Source organism: Sorex fumeus, unplaced genomic scaffold (genome assembly GCF_029834395.1).
Source record: "Sorex fumeus unplaced genomic scaffold, SorFum_2.1 ptg000007l, whole genome shotgun sequence".
NCBI classification, from domain to species: Eukaryota; Metazoa; Chordata; class Mammalia; order Eulipotyphla; family Soricidae; genus Sorex; species Sorex fumeus.
In genome coordinates this window covers 60,413,843-60,429,031 of record NW_026606064.1, presented here as the reverse complement: position 1 = coordinate 60,429,031, position 15,189 = coordinate 60,413,843, and the positions used below count along the sequence as shown (strand labels likewise).

General features: G+C 40.6%; 1 protein-coding gene across 5 annotated transcripts in view; it reads right to left on the bottom strand.

Moving 5' to 3' along the window:
- Nucleotides 1-15,189, bottom strand: part of MPP7 (MAGUK p55 scaffold protein 7) — a 236,151-nt gene that overhangs the window by 14,471 nt on the left and 206,491 nt on the right. The gene's annotated exons all lie outside the window — the stretch shown is intronic.

Sequence of the window (15,189 nt, the reverse complement as noted above, 5' to 3'; positions counted from 1 at the left end):
TCTCGCCCGCAGCAGAGCCTGGCAAGCTCCCCATGACGTATTCGATATGCCAAATACAGTAACAACAAGTCTCATGATAGAGACGTTACTGGGCCCGCTCGAGCAAATCGATGAACAACGGGAGGACCGTGACTGTGACCGAACTGCGAGGAATTTCTTTTTTTTTTTAAAAAAAAATTTTATTGGATTACTGTGAGATACGTTTTAGTCAAACAATGCTTGAACACCCATCCCTCCACCCACCTTTGCTTCCTGCTTCCAGCTTTCTTCCCAAGAAGTACCTACAATGCTGATATTCTTCTTTCCAACCTCAAGACAAATTTCCCTCAGTCCTGCATTCTCAGCAGTGCTCACAGCTGCCCCCACCAGCCTATCGTAGACCTGTGACTCTCACCGTCCTCCACTACAGACAGAGCAAATCAACTGCCTCCCTCAGTGAAAAGTACAGCAGGGAGGGTGTTTGCCTTGTATGCAGGTAATGCGGGTTCAATCCCCAGAATCTCATATGGTCCCCTGAGCACCGCCACAAGAAGTAATTCCTGAGTGCAGAGCCAAGAGTAACTCAGTATTGCAGGGTATGACACATAAAGGCAAAATCAAAACAAAACAAAAACCACAACCAAGTGCATCCCAGAGTGTGATCCATTTTGCTTGAATGGCTCTCACTTTTTTTCTCTTTTAAAACTTCTTTCTACTACCCACACAGCAAATAAAACAACAAACCCAGAATAACTTATTTCAGTAGGGGAGGGGAAAATTAGGTCTGTTGGAATGAGTGGGGAAAGGAGGCTATCTGAAATCCTTCAGTGATCTGCACTCAGTTTTAGCCTTTATAGAATCAAACTCAGCAGTGAGGGTACTGCAAGTGTTCAGGGGCAAATGATTTCACCTGAAAACTTCTCTATAGGTTCAGTTATTTGAGGCCATCTTTCAAGTTGAACAAATCTTTTTTTTGAGTGTTAAAATAGGTGTGTAACTTGACTCTTACCAGAAAATTGCCAAGCAATAATTCACAAACAGCATTTTGCTAATAGGTCCTCTATTCTACCATCCACAATGGAGAAAATTCTAGTGTCTTCTCTTTGGATCTGGGCTTAGAATACCAGAGCTATTTACACACTCAGTAGGGATGCAAACTGAGGTTTGCAATGAAACAGGTAGGTTTCTCCTTTAATATTTAAACTTTCAACTGCAGTAAGGAATACATGAATAGGTCACTATTTTTTATATGGGGTAAAAAATATTTTGAGTTGGGCTTGTGAATGTTATGAGAAATAGAAAAGATCGAAATAGCTGTGTTTAAGTCAAAGAACAATGACAAGTGATGACACAACGAGATCTTTCTGTGGTGGGTGTGTGACACATGTTTTACAAACACCATTACTGTTCTCAAGACACCCCTCATGAAGGACATTATTATTCTAATTTTACAAATAAGAAAATCAAAATAGGAAAGGCTGATTTACTATAGTCATATGAATGGAATACGGCTTACTGGTATTCCAAAGTCTACATCTTTCTTCTTACCTGTACCTTATTAAAATATCCATTAAAATACCCCCAGGAAGCCAATGAGTGCTCATCTTTTATTCATAGTCATGGCCTTTCACTTCATGGAGATTTTGATGACTATCTGTACAGTCAAATACGACCTGAAGTGGCAGGTGTCAAATCTGGGGATCTGAAGATGAGGTCTGGGAAGATTCAGAAAGTCTAAACTAGACTTCATAAAGATGTTGTACATACTGGTCAGGCTATATATACTGGACATGCCTTTTAGAGGTCTAGATTTGGGATGAAGGAAAATCAAATGCAACGGTGATCTAAGTGCAAGCCAAAAAAAGCACATGAAATAATCATTTTGGAGTATGCTGATTTGAAATTCAGGTAGTGAGTTAAAGCTGATGTGTTAAAAGAATGTTTCTGTTCCAAGCAGAAAACTAAGTATTTTTGCCTCTTTTCTAACTTTTTGCAAGCATTTAAATAATGGCTTTGTGCGCAGATACTGGAAAAACTAAAGTCACCTAATTAATCCTAATTACGTCAATTTTTGAACAACATGTGTCAACTGGATAATTAGATATATTAGTTTTACTTTTGTGCATTTAATTAGTAACTCCTGAGATCAGGCAAATGTGTTGTGTGAGGTTTTACATAAAGGTTTATTCATTTCAGCCCAAGAAATTCAGTTCATTTACAGTGGCAATAAAATGATGCTGGTAAAGTTTCTATTTAAAACTTTACATTTTAGAAAACATCCAAGTTAACTGATTGCAAAATGCCTTGTTTTTAACCTTAAAAGGATTTTTTGTTTGTTTTTGGGCCATACCCTGTGGTGCTCAGGGATTACCTCTGGTTCTGTTCTCAAGTATCACTCTAGGTGTGGCTAAGGGGACCATAAAGGGTGCTGAGGATTGAACCTGGGTCAGTGGTGTGCAAAGCAAATAGCCTACTGGCTCTATTATCACCCCAGCCCCACCTTAAAAAGGATTTTTTAAAAAAACATATAAGGTTGGAGAGATAGTTCAGCAGGTAAGGCACTTGCCTTGTGTGTAGCCAAGTCAGGTTTGATTCCCAGCACCTCATCTGGTTCCCAGTCCCTGAGTGATCCCTGAATAGAACTGAGTGTGGCCACCTCCTCTCTCTCCTAAAATAAAGCCAAAAGCCAAGAATACAAAAATCTATAAAAATTCTCAGCCTTCCATTTACATAGAATTTAGACACTTAAGACATTTTCTTAAGTGACCTCTAAGCCTGTTGACATTACTGACTTGTTATTATTATTCCATGTAATTATGAGAAGTTGAGTGTTTTCATTGCTTTAGTTTCAGATTTTCTTTTCATTTCCTAAAAATAACTGCAAGAGATTATGATCTGTAACAAATGTTTATATGTGGGAAACTTATGTATAAGGATGTATTTTCCAAATTAATTCATAGATGATGCATAAAAGTTTTTCTTTCTATAAACATGGATGTCCAAAAGATCTACTGTCTAGATCTAAAATGACGATTTATAATTAAAAACCAATAAAGGCAAATGAATTTTTCTTTGTACTTAATGCAGCAGGTATAAAGCATTGAAGCAATAAAACGAGTACTTAGAGCAGTACTTCAAAACAAATTTTACTGAAAAAGAATGATACAAAATATTGATAAACTGACTATTTATTACAGGGGGGGAAAAGGTTTACTGTTGCCTCTACAGTAAAGTACTCTGAAGCTTCAACCACCTATTATGCTTATGTTAATGAAGACTTTGATTATTTACTATAATGAGCTCTGCAAAAATATTTTAAAGTAGCAAAAATGTATGGGTTTTTTTTTTTTGCTTTTTCGGTCATGCCCAGTGATGCTCAGGGGTTACTCCTGGCTCTGCACTCAGGAATTCCTCCTGGCGGTGCTCAGAGGACCATATGGGATGCTGGGAATTGAACCCCGGTTGGCTGCGCACAAGGCAAATGCCCTACCCGCTATGCTATTGCTCTAGCTTCAAAAATGTATGTTTTTAAGGGCACTTGTGGTCTATAATGACTGAGCTTAAAGCAGCACGTTTACAATTAATGTAATCTTAAGGATGCTGAGTAGCACATTGAATTTAATCATGTAAATGCAGGTGGATATCAACTTAGCTGAAAGGACAATAATGTGTTAGGAAGGAACTTCTCAGAATGAGATTAAAGCAAGTGGCAATCAGCCAAATAAGTTTTTAACTCAGTATTCATGTAACAGCCATAAAGCATTGATGATAAAAATCTATTTTTATCTAGGCTTATATCTAGCATTAAATTATATGCTGGATAAAAATCTATTGCAATGACCAAGTACTATTCACTTTTGCTGTTGATCTTTGTACATCTTGGCACAAATATAAAAATGGCATATTATGTGGAAAGCTAGCTTTTACTGTGTGTTTACCTCCAATGTCCCTTCACTGCCTAACATGAAAATTGTTCCACATTTTCCCTCAGACATTTTTATGGTATTGGCCAGACTTGTTACTCTATCCAGCGAAAAAAAAAATCAGAATTACTGAAGTCTGCAATAAATATCTGAACTGCTTTTGTTACCTGAAAAAACACACTCATTTGATTTACTGCAAGAAAATCAAATGAAATCTCTAGGTATCCCTTGGATCAGATACACATGTTATTAAAAGTCAACTGATCATATTGTCCCACTACTATTTTTGTTGCTAGGCATAAAAATGAAAACAACCATGCGATTATATTCACCCCAAATCTTATAATGATCACGGGAGTGGGTGGCTGTGTTTTTGTGTGGAGAGTGACAAACCTATTTATAAAACTACACTTAAAGCTCTCTAGGAAATGATGACATAGAGAATTTAGCAACTTGGCATCTCATAGCAAGCCCCAGTAGAGGCTCAGGTTTTCTTTCCTGGGTTGCTTTCATAATGGTTGAAAGCCCTGTTAATAAAGCATCTATTTGTATACATATATCTTGGGGGGGGGGGAGAAAAGGGGGAAGAGCTTGCTGAGTTTTTGATTTGTTTTATATTTTTTTGATAAAGCAGTTATTCACACCATACTTAGTGACTTAAGAGACTGTCACTTCTATCTCAGGCCATGACAAAAATGTAGCAAAATTAAAAGGTTAAAATCACCCCAAGCTTTCCTTGGCTAAGAAGATGGCCTACTTCCCTTCAAAGGACAACCTTTTCATTGGGGCTAGCATCTACTAATTTAAGATCCATCTCCTAATTTATAACCAGGCCATGGAAAGAACTCAAAGGCTGTTAGCATAAGCTTCAAGCTCAGTGCTTGCATGGGTCCTCATCCCCTTCCCCATCCCAAACCCCAAGCAGGGACTGGCCTTCGAAAGCACTGGATAGAGGGTAGCTCCAAGCACCCGCAGGTGTGAATGAATCTTAAGAAAAAAATATTGCTGGCCAGAGCAATAGCACAGTGGGTAGGGCATTTGCCTTGCAGGCAGCAAACCTGGGTTTCAATCCCCAGCATCCCATATGGTCTCCCAAGCACCACCAGGAGTAATTCCTCAGTGCAGAGCCAGGATACTCCCCTGAGTATCGCCAGGTGTGACCCAAAAGGAAAAAAAATAAATAAAAATCAAAATGTATTTTTTAAAAATCACCCCAACTCCTACTTCCCCTAAACCTACTCTACTTCTGTTTCCTTTTACAACTTTTATCACCATCTGAAATTGGTAGTAACTATCAATTATTATTATGAGTACGCTATTTTTCTATCTCCTCCATTAGAATGTAAATAGCCATGAAGGCAAAAAAGTATTATTCACTAACAAATCTACATGTACGAAAAATACCAGGCACAGTCAAATTCCATAAGAATCAGTTGAATGAATATAGTTGTGATTTATGCCCAGAAATTGAACCTCAGTATAAACAGTTAAGAGAGACCAACAGCATAAGAACTGTAATTCTAATAAAGGTCACACAGAAGGATTATGATTTTAAATCCATCACAAGCTCATAAATTCAATTATGACCTTGGGGTTTACAGTTGTCAAAATATAATCCTCCACAGCAGACTAATTCCTACTAACCTTCAATCGAAATTGCAAAAAAGTTACAGGCATTCTGATAAACACATTAACATTTATACACTTAGTGCTGTGGGCTTCTCTCTTTGCTTTGAGGTTTTGTTCTGCCATAGTTGTGTGGTAAAATGACTTATACATGTCTATTTGTTCCAAATCCTCTGCAAAGCAGACTTTAGGCAGTGCATGCAATTTCGCACAAAGGAAGGCTAAGCAGCACTTGATGTACAAGCTACACAGAAAGATTTATTCATGGTGTCCGCCTCTGCCCCATAACCAGACAGAACAAGTCAAACTGTCTGAATATCCACAAAATGAAACTTTGCTCTTCTACTGACTTCAACTATGAAGTGTTTTATTTAGTAGCTATTTTTTTTAAAAAAAAAGTACCAAAGCTTTATCCATGTCCCCATTCCCGACCCCCCCCACCCCTGCCGCATTCATAAAAAACATACACACATTATTGGACTTTATTACTTTCCTTTTAAAAAGTCATGTTTCACTAAAATTAAAATATAGAAAAGCATACCACCTCTTAAGGGCTGGAGAGTTGATTTGCAACTACTTTGGGGAAAAGAATTTTTGACAGAAAAGGGAAAATAATGGAAATTGTGACTGAAACATTTCACTGGCTAGAGTGTGGCTTTGGAATAGTGATTTTAGAAAATGGAGAGAAAAATACCTACCTGATCAATTGGGACCATTTGAAAGCAGCTTGGAAAAAGCACAGGGTCAGGATCACAACAGAAACCTCTGGGCAATGTATCACAAGGAACAACCTGAGAATTCCTAAAAACTAAAGTAGGCAGAGTACTGAAGCACTTGAAATCTGGAGATGCTGTTGCCAGAGCTTAACTTGGAGTAGTCACAGAGATCAGGAAGGACCCCAGGGACTGACTGCTTGGCACAGGAAATCCTCCTGCCAGTGCTGAGAGGATGTCATCAGACAGCAGCTAGGTCTGCTTTATCTGCATGGCCCGGGAATAAAACCCTGGCACTCTGTGTCAAAACAAGGCTGGGATGAGATTAAGCTCTTTCAGTTCCAGATAGAGATAAGGGGTGGTGTCGCATCTGAACAGCAAGTCTTGTCATGAAAAAGAATTCAAGAATAAGATGGATGGTAGACAAAAGCAGGAAGATTGATTAAAGTAACAGTATACAAACAAGGAGTCACCAGAGCTCTCTCCAGGAAGAGTGAGGGTGTGGGCTTGGGGGCAAAATGTTTTGCATCATGAGTTAAAAGACAAGGAGCAAGCACAAGGTTCTGGAGACAAGTAGCATGATTAGGATGGTGCTAAAGTTGCACATGGGCATAGAATCATGTGCTTGTTTAGAGGTTACGGGTACCATTAGCATCTTAAGCATTTGGAAGGAAGGTGACTTGAAGTGCATTTGAGATGTAATAAACCGTGACATAAGGATCAGGATGCTGCTCACTGTGCATGGCCAGTAACCGACTGGAGCTGATGTTCAGCATGTTGGTAATCTCACACTTGGGGGCTCAACACCTTTCTTTCTTCAGTGATATGAGAGAGGCCTTGATGTTTCTTAGGATAGATTTCCATACAGCACCTCCAACCTCAGTGTTACTTCCAAGGGGCTCAAGTTTCTCATTTCATCTTCTTTTCTCTTCTTTTGTTTCCTAGAACATGATTTGTCACCTCAGAACTATACACCTGATAGCTAAGGCCCCTAGAGGCTGTAGGTGTACCTTAACACTGTTTCTGAGAAGGATCCCAACAAAACCAAAGAGTTTTAAGAAATGAACTCGGGTTTAAACCACTACAAATTCCTGATGAGCCCAAAGTGTCACGCGCATCTTGTCACACACACCAATCTTCCTCCAGGGCAGTCTGAGAAACACTAGAACTCTGAACCAGGGAACACAGACAGAATCTAACCAGGTCAAGCGCTTGCCGAAATATTTCACATTTCCCACATGAATATAATAGAACCCACAATCTATGCCACATAATTCACAAAACATTTAGGGTACTGAACAAATTTTTTCAACACAACAAAGAATATGGTAAAGGTTTGGCAGGTAAATCTACAATCAGCAGAGGTCAATCCTAAAGATGGCTCTGATACTGGAATCACCCAAAGAATGAAATATTTTTCTCTGGGGGCTGGAGAGTCACCCCAGTGGTAATCAGGGCTTACTCCTGGTTCTGCACTCAAGGATCACTCCTGGTGGTGCTTGGGGAACTGTACAGGGTGAGAGGACTGAAGCCAGGTTGGTTGTGTTTAAGGCAAGCACCTCACCAGTTGTAGTATTTCTTTAGGCCCTAAAATAGCTAACGTAAACTCTCTCCTATGAGGTTAAAAACTCATGGAATGAATGGGAAAACAGAAAATTTTGAGCAGAACTTTCATAAAAACTGAAAACAAAATCAGTAATTTCACAATTGAAAGACTATAACAAGTGAATGAAACATTTTGCTTAGTGATCAAAATAGCAAAACAAAAATTAGGAAAGCCACATCTTGAAAACAGGCCAACAGAAAAGACCAGATTTGAAAAGCAGAAAAAGCACTGGAAAAAAAAATTAGAGACCAGGAACATGTGAGACAATATTAAAGGGTATAACATATGTGCTGCCAAAGTCCCAGAAGTAGAAGAGAAATTAGTGCAAAACATTTAAAATAAAAAACAGACAAAATTTCTGTAAAATTGGTGAAAGTTTACAGATATACAAATCTGAGGTGCTCAGAAAACCCAAAGAGGTCAAACTCAAACTCGGTAACAGAATACACTAAAAAATGAAAGATAAAGAAAAACTTGAAGCTGGAGATTAATTACACACAGAGACAAAGCTGTTAGATAAATTAAAATCTACCAAAAAATGTTCAAGTTGATCAAAAGAAGGCAGGGATCAAATAAACAAAAGGACAAGATCATTAAATAGATTTCAATCCAACCATACCAGTGGTTTTAGTGTAACACACCAATTACACTACATGGGGTAACTGAGGCACAATGCTAAACACTTTAAAAACTACACACATAGGGGCTGGATTGGTGGTAAGATAGTCAGTTGGCCAGCGGTGCACATGGCTGACCTGGGTTTGATTCTTGGCACCCCCATTTGGTTCCTCATGCCCCATTAGGGGTGATCCCTGAGCACAGAGCCAAGAGTAAGCCCTGAGCACAACCAGGTGTGGCTTCCCCAACCGAATAAATACATAGATGGGTTACAATAAAAAGGAAAAAAAATGCCATGCAAATAAAAGGAAATTCAAGTAGCTATATCACATAAAGCAAACAGTAGCATAACGACAGTTACTCAGTATATAAAAGGACAATGCAGAATACCGCTCTCGGTTCAGGAAGTATTAATATCCTTAATATAGTTTAATATAGTTTCTAACTGTATTAAGCAACGGGTAATATGAAGAGACAACAAGGTTAAGAGGATTCCCAACAACAGGCAGAAAATTAGTAAGAATATAGAAGGCCTTGAGTAGCATTGCTGACTGACCTGGCTTAAACACCATGTAGTGAAGCCTGACTTTCACACCCCTACCCCCAAACAGAATATACTCTGTGTGTGTGTGTGTGTGTGTGTGTGTGTGTGTGTGTGTGTGCGCGTGTGCGTGCGCGCATGTGGAACAGACACAGATTGGCATTTAGTTGTTGTTTTCCTACACACTAGACAGTATTCAGGAATCACTTCTGGAAGGGCTCCCAGGACCATTGGAGGGGCCAGGGCGCAAATCCAGGCCAGCTGTGTGCAAGGCAAGTACCCTGCCTGGTCTATTGTCCCTCCAGCCCCAGAAGGATGGATTTTAAAGAACTGAAATCAAACACCTGCTCTTTGCCCATAATGAAATGAAACAAGAAATCAACAGAAAGATATGTGTATAATACCCAGATATTTGTAGATTAAATAATGCACTTCCAAACCAGGGAGTGGTCCTTTGACAATGACCTCAAAGTTTTACATATTTCAAATTGACATTTAATTTTCATGCTCTAAATGGATCCCAGAGAATTCTATGATTTAGATAAACACACTCCGTGCAGTTGCCACCACGTCCGATGAAAGGGGCAATCTCCATCCCCGTCAAACCCGCCTTTTGCCCTTTCTATTTGTCTTTTACCCTGTCCCTAGCTCCGACAAATAAATCTTTTAAAAAATTTCTTTTCTTAAGCTCAAGGGATTTCACCCAGGGTCTCACAACATGCATGGCAGGTGCTTTATCACTGTCCTATGTCCCTGGCACATACATTTTTCTGACCTGTGAATTCTGTCTTTGATGGGATGTCAGAGAAATGGGATCATATAGAAGGGATTTTTCTTTCTCTTGCCGAGTGTCAAGAGGACCACAGGATCCAAAACTGCCATTTCACGGATGGTGGGGCCAAACAAACAGCAGAGATCTGTGGGGACAGGGTCAGCCCCTCTCTAGAGAACAAGACTGCTCCATTCTATCACTGCTTCCTTCTCTGGGGTGGAGGAGCTCGCTGAGGCACAGGCAAACATTCTTTTTTTTCCTTTTTTGCTCAGAGGTTACTCCTGGATCTGCTATCAGGAATTATTCCTGGAAGTTTTCAACTGGGGTGCCAGGGATCGAACCTGGGTCGGCCGCATGCAGGGCAAGCACCATATCCACTCTACTTTCGCTCTGACCCCTTAAACAGCAAGAGTTAGGCTCAACTACAAGAACAACGAGCAGAGAAATGTCAAAAAGGAAAGAACTCAGTGATGCTCTCAGCATAGGAATATTAGTGACTGTTTCTGATCTGCCACAGACCAGCTTCGGTCTGTGTTAAATGTGTCTGTCCTGTTCTTTGGGAGGTGGGACCAAAGGGCGTCATGAGAAGCCGGGGCCAGCCAGCCACCTCTGCCTCACCATCCTTAGTGAGGGTACCAATGCATTCTATAGCTGCAGCTTTGTTTATGTGGTACAAACCGGGTTTGAACTTAGTGTTGAAGGTATCTGTTTCTGAGCTATGCCACATTGACAAGAGAACAGGAGTCCTGCTCCAGGATCAAACCTATAATGATCAGAATTTTTTCTTTTGCAGCGCAACTTTTCCTGCACGAAGTGGGCTGACAGCAGCAGGGAACACTGTCTAACAGAACTTGCGGCTACTTGGAGCATGCATGTGGCCAGCGTCCCCCACTCCTTGGCCTATGAAAGAGTGCCGGGAGTGGCAATTTCTTTCCCTAACCATCAGTCACCTTTAACGGCTTCTGTTTTTTACTCCCATTCTTCTCTGGAGCCCTGTTCACATTTATAGTTAGCCTCATCCCTGAGGAAAGGGTTTTCATTATTAATTCCTATGGGCGGGGGGAGAGCGGGAAGACCCTTTAATTTGCTTTTCTATTTTGATAAAATTCCCCATGGAAAACCATTGAAAATTATAATATCTCAGAGAGTGTCATATAGAAGAAAAGGGAAACAGAATTGTACTCTCCACCCTTCTATCACAGTCCCCCTCTTGACTGAGGAGCAAGGGATGCAATAGGGACCAAGGGGTGTTGCTCAGATAGAGCTGATGGGAGACAAGGGGGTGGAGCCAGGGATTAGGGACCCCTAGTGAAGCAAGAGGATTCTGAATCGGGCATTGCTCAAACTTTCAGTCCATTCCAAAGAGTGAACACTGAAGCACAGTAAGCTTCATAGTAAAAATGGATAAAGAGTATTAGCACTGTAAATATTTAAAATATTTTACTTTTATAATTAAAATTCTTTGTATTTATTTTTAATCAGCATAATTATAGTTTCAGGTATATAACAACGATATTTATATATAGGAATACAGTCCTCACAATAAGGCTGGTGAACATTCCTGACTATAGGAAGTTTTTTTTTTTTAATCTTTTTGGCTTTGCGGGTCACACCCAGCAATGCTCAGGGGTTCCTCCTGGTTCTGCACTCAGAAATAACTTCTGGCTGTGCTTGGGTGACCATATAGGATGACCTCAAAGTTTTACATATTTGACCATATAGGATGGAACCTGGGTTGGCCATGTGCAAAGCAAATGCCCTACCTGCTGTACTATAGCTCTGGCCCCTACGTGCAGTGCTACATAATTTTTTTTCTTTTGATGAAAAAGTACTAAGATGTCTATCTAAGAAATTTTCAGCTATATAACCCCAAATGGCCATGGCTACCTGCCATCATCCTAAAGGGAAGAAGAGACCAGATATTGATAAATTGATTAGATTTGAACTTCTTAAAATTATATGGCCAACTGCCCGTTAGGGGGGCACACCCATGTGCCCCAAATCTACCTTCTGTTAAGTGATCATAAAACACCTCCCAATCTGAGGTTACAGCTTCTCTCTCTCACTTGAACACACGCCCTGGAAGGAGCCATTTTCTGTCTTTGGGAAATGGTGGATCAGATAGAAGATGGTACCTAGTAACCTCTTTCTGTGTTCAGGAATTGCACTGCAGAGACAGTAACTACATTACAGCTGCTCTGCTGGAAAGAACAACTGGCAGAAACACACCCTTTGTTCGTTCTTGCCACTTGTTTCCAGGGCAGCCAGTATATTAAAAAACATGCTAGTAGGAAGAAAAGCCCAGAAAACACAGGGCTATCCAGAAGGCTAAATGATTTGATGATCTCAAGGCTCTATTTGGTTTGTCCTGAAACCTATATTCTTTGGAAGAAAAAAATGAATCTCCAAGCACTTCCTTATACCCTTATGGAAGAGGAAGCCTCAGTGGACCTAGCCAGCTACTGGGAGCAGCTCCCTTTTTGGCTGTCCCAAATGCTACATTTTTAATTAATTAACTAACATTCCTGTGATTTCTTGGGCTCCTTATGATAAATAGGAAGTTACCAAATGTCCAACATTATTCTGCCCTAGATCTTAGTCTTCCAGAGACTAAAAGATAATATCTAAGGCCAAATAGATGACCCAAAAGAGCTAAACCTGGCAGATTACTTAAGGTCCCTGTAATCTTTGTGACTTTTTTGTCCCTTGACAAGTAAAGACCCATTTTCCTATAAACACACACACACACACACACAAAATCTAGTTAACTTAGCCCTAGACTACATTCCTCCCCAGCTGGGGAGTTTCCTTCTCTCTCTTTCCCTTCTACTTTCCAATAAACCTTTCTATTCCCAACTCTGAGTCTGAGCCTCTTTATTACTCAATATTTTGAACCTGGGAATCGTGGACCAACAGAAACCTGCCATCACCACTCTTGCGTCTCTTGTATTCTCCGAAACAAAGCAACAGAATGGCAGACCTGAGCTTTGTTCCTACCTTCTTTTATTCACACTGCAATAAAATGCTTTATTCCCTCGGAAAAGCTCGAGTTGATCCTGTAACCTGCTGGTTCATCAGGCAGCGGACAGTCATTCAGATTCTGTATCTTTAAACATCGCTACATGCTGTATGTTTAATCTCCTTGACCTGGTTATTTTGTAACTGAAATATGGTGTTTTATGACCCACTTCATCCATTTTTCCCTCTCCACACTTAGGATACCCATCAGTTTGTTCTTGTGTCTATGGGCTTGGTTTGTTATAATGGTGGTTTGTTAGGATTCTACATCTAAGTGAAATCATACAGTATTTTCCGACTTAGCTCACTTAATCAAAAGTTTATTCATTTTGTTGCAAATGGTAAAATTTCCTTGTCATGCCTATGTAATACCCACTGTATATATAGCACTGTCCTCCTGTTGTTCACTGATTTGCTCGAGCGGGCACAAGTAACGTTTCCATTGTGAGTCTTGTTACTGTTTTTGGCATATCAAATACCTCACAGTTAGCTTGCCAGGCTTTTGCCATGTGGGCATGATACTCTTGGTAGCTTGCCGGGCTCTCCAAGAGGGGCTGAGGAGTCAAACTCAGGTGGGCCCTGGTCGGCTTCGTGCAAGGCAAGCTGTGCTATCGCTCCGCCCACTGTATATATGTATACCATATCTCCCCTGTATCAGTAAACTATTTTGTCTAATATAGGGAAATGTGGTATGTAACTATGTGAATGTGAGTACGCATTTCTAAATAATCTGGAGTGGAGTCACTGGAATTTTGTTTGGGGGCCATACCCAGAGGCACTCAGGGCTTACTTAGGGCTTGCTCCTGACTCTTTCAGGGATCACTCCTGGCGGGGTCAGGAGACCAAACAGGATTCTGGGAATCAAACTCAGGTCGGCCTTGTGTAAGGCAAGGGTCCTACACACTGTACTATCTTTCTGGCCCTGTAGGTGCCGTCTCTAAGAAAACAAACACATATATCTTATAGGTTGTCTAAAAAATCAAGTCATTTAAATAAAAAATAACAACATAGGGCTGGAATAATAGTATAGTGGGTAGGGCTTTCATGAAGTTGACACAGGCACCTCATAGGGTCCCCTAGCTCCACCTGAGTGATCCCTGAGCACAGAACTAGGAGTAATCTCTGAGCACTACTAGGTGTGGCCCCCAAACAAACAAAATAAGGCAAATAATGAATGCCTATGAAACGATCATTCCAGTGCCTTCAATGGGAGAAACACTTCTATTTTCCACTAGTTGCTAGTGTTTGTCTGAATTAAGTAAACATACTGGGCTCTTTCAAAGGACTCCTCCTTAATGGAAGGGGTAATTCCTTAACTTTTCCATGTATTCTCATCTCCTTAACTGTCATCATCAGTTTGTAAAGGAACAATTAACAAGAGACACCATGCTCCTTTATGAAAGAACCTTCCCAGAATCATTTGTTTTTAATCCTTGACATGTAAGCATCCCTACACTTTTAAAGAAAAAATGCATGACAATATCTCCTACCATGGGTAGGGCTTATGCTTGGCTGTTGCTTAATGAACTTTAATGAACTGACAGCAGTACTGGCCTCTATGTTAAAGAAACACAAGACAGAGGGCAATGCGGAGGCCGTCCTCACTCACATCTGCCTGTGAAGGCAGGAAGGACAGATGCTAGACTGTCAATGCAAATCGAACTAACCTAATACTTAGGAAAATTCCCACAGACATTTATTAGCTACTTTTACCAGTTTTGTGAACAAACTCTTCAGCTTTAACTATTATAGAATTCTGATATTTCAAAGATCTGAATGCAAATGGGAACATATATTGTTTAAAGGCAAACAGAAAATTGTAGTACATTAAGTTTTCACTCTTTTTTCCTCTGCAGAAGTTCCAACAAATACCAGAAGCTTCTTTTTTTTTCTTCTTCAGCTTTTTGGGTCACACCAGTTTTTTGGGTCAGGGAACCATATGGGATGCCAGGGGCGGAACCCGGGTTAGCTGCATGCAAAGTGAATGTCCTACGTGCTGTACTGCCTGTCTGGCACCCCTGCATCAGTCTTTAGAGATGCTTTGTAACATTATTAAGACTACTGTTGGGGCTGGAGCGAAAGCAAAGTGGTTAGGGTGTTTGCCTTGCACGCGGCTGACCCGGGTTTGATTCCCAGCATCCCATATGGTCCCCTAAGCATTGACAGGAGTAATTCCTGAGTGCAGAGCCAAGCAATAGTAACCCCTGTGCATCACAAGGTGTGAACCAAAAATTTGGCTGGAGCGATAGCAAAAAAATTGGCTGGAGCAATAGAACAGCTGGTAAGGCTGTTGCATGCGAACCGACTCGGGTTCGAGTCCTCTGTACCTTTCGGAGAGCCCAGCAAGCTACCGAGGGTATACCGCCTGCACAGCAGAGCCTGGCAAGCTCCCC